Below are 6000 nucleotides of genomic sequence, written 5' to 3'. Positions count from 1 at the left end.
CTTTTCTTTTCTTTTCTTTTCTTTTCTTTTCTTTTCTTTTCTTTTCTTTTCTTTTCTTTTCTTTTCTTTTCTTTTCTTTTCTCTTCTTTTCTTTCTCTCTTTTCTCTTCTTTTCTTTCTCTCTTTTCTCTTTCTTTCTTTCTTTCCCTTTCTTTCTCTTTCTTTCTTTCTTTCCTTCTTTCCATCTTTCCTTCTTTCCTTCTTTCCTTCTTTCCTTCCTTCTTTCCTTCTTTCTTTCCTTCTTTCCCTCTTTCCCTCCTTCTTTCCCTCTTTCTTTCCTTTCTTTCCCTTTCTTTCTTTCCCTCTTTCTTTCCCTCTTTCTTTCCTTCTTTCCTTCTTTCCTTCTTTCCCTCCTTCTTTCCCTCTTTCTTTCCTTTCTTTCCCTTTCTTTCTTTCCCTCTTTCTTTCCCTCTTTCTTTCTTTTTTCTCTCTCTCTGCAAAATGAAGTGGCAATCAATAATCTGACAAAACTGAGAAATAAAACCCACTTCTCTCTCTGAGCTGTAACTGGTACAGCAGTGTACACTGCTCCACCAAATCTTGCCTGCATTACATCACACCAACATCAGTGATAGGAAAAGGACAAAGAGGCCCTATTGCAATATTAGCTGGAGAGAAGTTCCAGGAAGAAAAAAGTAAGAAAGAGGTCAGAAGGACAGAATTAAAACATTACAAAATATTACATATATGCAATCAATGGTGCAAGAATTTGAGCCCCAGGGGCTGGAGGAAGATGTTGGACAGCTCATTACCAGCTGATGAGCCATGCAATATTGCTCCTTTTTTACTTTCTGTGGTGAGCCCTGTCCTGCTGTGAACAGAAGAAAGAGGCAGCCCATCCACAGCTGCATTTAATGGCATGGCTGAACACAAAAAATCCACAGGTTATAAGTTATATAAGTTATAATCCCTGTAATAAGTGCATATTATATTATTGACTTTTCACAAATATTAAAATGAATGTTATATGTATAAGGTTAGAAAACTTTGTTGTATTAATACAGTTCCTTCTAATTTTGTTATTGATGAAACTTAGAAATAGTGGTATAATACATATATATGTTAGGCTATAACACGATATTAAAGCAAAATCTAATTTTGTTTATATAACCCAGAGACTGAAAAGAGTCAGAGACCCCCCTGCATTCTTAGATTATCTTGTCCAGATGAAGACAGCAGTGACCAGAGCTCCAGGGCAGGAATTTATTGCACCTCTGTTATCGGAGAGTGTGAGACTGAATGGAGCTGAGAAGATTGATCTATTAGGGAGGGGGAGAGTTAAAACTAAACAAAGAAACATCTGAAACTTAAGAGAAATGTTTGAATTATGTATGAGAATTTATGAATATGTAATAGGGTTCTGTTTTTAAGGGACAATCCTTTATCAGTAAGGTGTGCTCTCTTGGCTGATTGAAGAGACACCCAGCCATATTTGTATATTTTACTTTATTTCTATCTCCTGGTTGTCCTTCTATTAAACTTTTTTAATTCTATATAAAAAATATGTGAACCTCATTTTTCACAATGCCCACAAAGCCATTATGGTATCAGGCTTAATGTCCTGACCACTACACCTCCTGAAAGACAGGGCTTTTAGGGGAATTCAGCCCAACCACTCATTTGTCCTGCAACCACATTTTCAAAAACCCAAATGCCACACTACACTGTGTCTTCATTCTGTATTGCAAGTGGTATCAGAGGGAATTTTTTGAGTTATTTAAGGGCCAAACCAATAAATTTTACATTTTAAAATAAAATGAAACTACAGTCCTCATCAAATCCTGGTAGTAGTGCCATGTTTTATAAAATAATTCAATAAACAACATTAAGTCATACAGATTTCAGTTCCTGTTTCTCACTAATTGTCACCCATACCATATCCTGTTGCATTACATGGCTTCCTATTCAGCCGTGCTATGAGGAGAAATAAACACTTTTCTAATTTTTTTTTTATTCCTAAAGAGAATATTAAAACACTCTTTTTGGTATGTGATGGGCACTGTTTTGCTCTGACACTAATGTAACCAGGAATACAGCTTTTCTTCAAGAGGAAATATTTTTATATCAGAGACTGATTTCCAGAATTTGCTAGATTCTCTACTTCATGGCAATGGCTAGGAGCAATACAGATACATATTTGTTTTTTAACGTAGTATTAAGATTTGTTTTTTACTACACCTCTTCTTAAAATAGCTTTCTGTAAGGTCCATTTAGATTTGGAACACAATATCAGTTTTCAAACCCATGCTTAATATGTTTTATAATTTGAAATCATAACTCATTTATTTTAACTGTTATGTTGACTTAATGATAATCATAATCAAGTTACAATTATATCTAGAAAATTATGGATAATACTTTTTTATTTTAGTCTGCTTTTTAAAAAAATCTTGATGTTTGGTGAGATAAGAAACCAAAATCTTTAATTTGTACAGCAAATACCTGTGCTGCATTTTATCTCCTCGGAGTAACTATTAGTCCTGAGACTTTACATAATTGTGCTTGCATTTGAAAAATGTTTCACCTGTTCAGATATTGCCACGATGGCTCTTAAGCATTTCCTCTGAACATTTCATTAGTTCTCCTCACAGAGGTTCACCATGATCACAAACAAAAAGAGATTGTTAAAATAAAATGCCTTAATTCTACCTCATTTTATGGACTTCATCTTACCACAGTTTGGGAAGGCTGAGGTTTGAAATTAGTTTTGGTGGGTTCTAAATACCTTTATGTTTTAGTTCTAACCAGAGAGCAGCCAATGTGTCCACCATGGGCTTCCTCTTCATGCTCTCTGTGGAGAGTTTGCCAGTGACTGGGATCCAGGCTATGCTATGATGGGCTTTTTTAATTGCCCAGAGGATTTCCAATGCTCTGTTTCTTACATGGCATCAGAAATGCCATGTTGAAGATGTTGTCCTAAAAACTAACAACTTCCTGTTGGAGAAGGAAAATTTCTGCTGGATGGTTTCAGACAATCTGGTCCTCCTCTTCCTCAGCTAAAGGCATCTGCATCTGCCTTGAGGCTGAGTTTATTCAGCTGTGCTCCCTCTCTTGTCATTCTTGCAGTCAATGTGGTGAACCTGGAAAAAAGAAAGTAACCCTTCTCCAGGAGGTATTTCACACTCTAAAACCTGTGAACTCTAAAACCTGTGAACTCTATTCCCAAACAGATTCTTTCATGCATTATCTACTGTCCTGAGCAAATGATTGGAGCAAAGGACATCTGGAAGAAATGAAACTGAGCAAAGGAGCAGAGGGAAATTCAGACAGCAAGAGAATTCTTCTCTCTGGAATCATTCCACACAGGATAATACAGCCTGAATATGAGAGGCTCAAGAGACATTTTCAGCAATGACATACTGTGGTAGATCTTTTTTTTTTTTTAACATGCCCACACACAGTGAGCTGGAAAAAGTATTGCCAAGGTAGTTATTCCCTGGCTATTCCTAAAACAGCAGGAAATCAACTATCTCAACATGCACAGCTAATAAAGAGCTGCAAATACTAGTGCTGCCTTCTAATAACATAACTGAATATAACACAGTATTTTCCTTCTCTGGGTATAAATAAATTGATTGCCATTGGTGCCACACACACAGAGCACATTTTGCCCAAAACATGTGTTTTACAGGGCTACAGGTTTCCTCTTCTGCATTCAATAATCTTGGAATTTGGGTGTTAAAAGTGATGTTTTTGGCCAATTCCCTGAGTGCCTGGTGTGACAACAAAATGTGAGCTAGAGAGCAAACAGACAGACTATTGTTTCCTCTTTTGTTCATTCACTTCTCACAAATAATTTTCTCAGAATCACAAGATACTTTAATTGCAGTCTCATCACCAGACTGTTCTTAGCAGTCAGCTTTGCTGTCTTACTCCACTGTCTTCACTAGTTAAGTAAAAAATTTAGTGCACTGTCCTCCCCTCATTATTAAGTGTCCCTCTTCTGCTTGCTAATTCTACTCACTTCTCTGTAGGCAGAGAAAAAGTGCTGGAAAAGTGTTGCAAAATCATTCATGCTTTTTTGTACCTTCTTTTGTTCTTTATCCCTACATAAAACTACACAAAAGTGGCCAAAGCTACTGTGATTTCTCTCTTGGCATTTTTCTCAGTTGCAAGTTATACTTTACATAAAGCTCTAGTGTCATGCACTGGAACCTCCACAGTGCAAAAGCCAGAGATTTGTGGACACCATTTGACAAGGATGTGATAAGTTTTAGTAGTCACAGCATTTCCTTCATGGCTGCCTGACTCTAAATAAAGTTGAAGTTCTCCACACCACACACAGCCCCTTTTTCCTGTCCCCAGAGGTGTTCAATCTGTCCAAGATCATCTTCTCTCCTCTGTATATGTAGAGAGAGGTATGTCTCTGTTTCACAAAACCAAGTCACTCTGGATTCTCAATACTGTATTAATCAGTTGGGTATTTTGCACATTCACAAGTTCTCTTTGCATGACACACATTTGAAAGCAAACAGCTCTCTCACTTCTCTGTCCAAGAGCCCAGAAAAACTGGGATATTGTTTTCCTCTCTTTTTTTTTCCCCAAATCTTCCCAGTGTTTCTAGTTTCAAAGTCCACAGGCAACATATTTGCCACACACAAGCTGTAGGAGTTACTTTCTTCTCCTGACAGCCTTAGATGCTTTGTGTCAGATACTGTGTGTGCACAGTAAAGAGAGGACAAATTAGCTGTCAACAATTAGGGTGTTTTTTAAATCACTCTAGGAACTCAGCTGCCTCTGTCTGAATTTTTTCTATAAGTGTTTGGTAATAGGAATGAGGAGCCACATTTTTGATGAAAACTTTCCACACACTCCTGTTATTATTAACCTTGTTTTTGGTGGGATACTTGTAGGGCAAAGATCCTGTCCCTGACATCTCTCTTTTGACCTCAAGTCAAATATCCCAACTTATTTCTAGCAAATGCCGTATGAACAAACCTGTGCTCAAAAGAATAAAAGTACATTGTTTTTGCATACTATTTAGTGTAAATACAAGGAACCATATCAGCTGCAGCTACTTCTCTTTTTTCGCTTGTGTGGTAAGAAACATCCTATATGTGATGGCAATGATTTGGCTGTGAGAACCCGCTTTTATTAACCACAGGGCTGTTCAGTGTGTGCCCTAGGAATGGAGTCACTGGCAGAAGAATGTTTTATGTTATGTTTTATGTCCTCTGAGGAGATCTGCAGGCAGGGACAATTCAGGACCTGCCTAAGGCTGGGCCTTCATGAGCACCATTTAGAAGGGAAATACAAGGTTGCCTTATAGATTAAAAATTCATCAGGCAATCCATATTCAAAAGTCTGATGCAGGCAGCAAAGAGGTTTGGAACTTGACCTTTCTAAATCCTAAAGAGATTCCAGGCTATGGAGACACATTTGCCTTTCTTGGTTATTGGGAAATTCCTTTCCACCAAAACTGGTACATATGTATGAAAAAAGCAGGACAGAAACCACTGCAAAGAACAGCAGAAGAGTTCTTTCAAATTATGTATCTTAGAAAGAAAAAAATTATATCCAGAACTGTTAAAAGTCACATATAAAAACACAAGCTTTTAAAGTCAGGAAATTCTTAGCCACAGAGAACTGATACCATGTGCAACATTCACCAAATGCCTTTTATTAAAAAGTAACATCTAAACATCTTTTGACTTCTAAAATATCAAAATAGTTATCAAACTAAGATATCCCATCAGGAAATATTTCAGTGGAAGACACAAATTGGCTGCTGCAAATATGTTCTGATTCAGGCATAATTCCATAGAATGTTTATCTTCCTTTAAATTTAGCACAAATTTAAGCCTGTCCTCCCAAGCTGATCACTGATTTGCAGGTGTCAGTGATACACAGAGAGGCTGAAGTAGTGCCAAGTTTAAGACCCAAAACTGAAATCCCCCTTCTTGCTGCTGGCTGGCAGCGGAAATGGCGTTGGGTCTTGCACAACCCGAGTTTCACGTTCCTTGTGCACAACGTAATTGCATTCCCAGGGTGACTAAAAACA

The sequence above is a fragment of the Parus major genome, chromosome 1 (assembly GCF_001522545.3).
Source record: "Parus major isolate Abel chromosome 1, Parus_major1.1, whole genome shotgun sequence".
NCBI classification, from domain to species: Eukaryota; Metazoa; Chordata; class Aves; order Passeriformes; family Paridae; genus Parus; species Parus major.
This window is presented reverse-complemented; position numbering follows the sequence as displayed.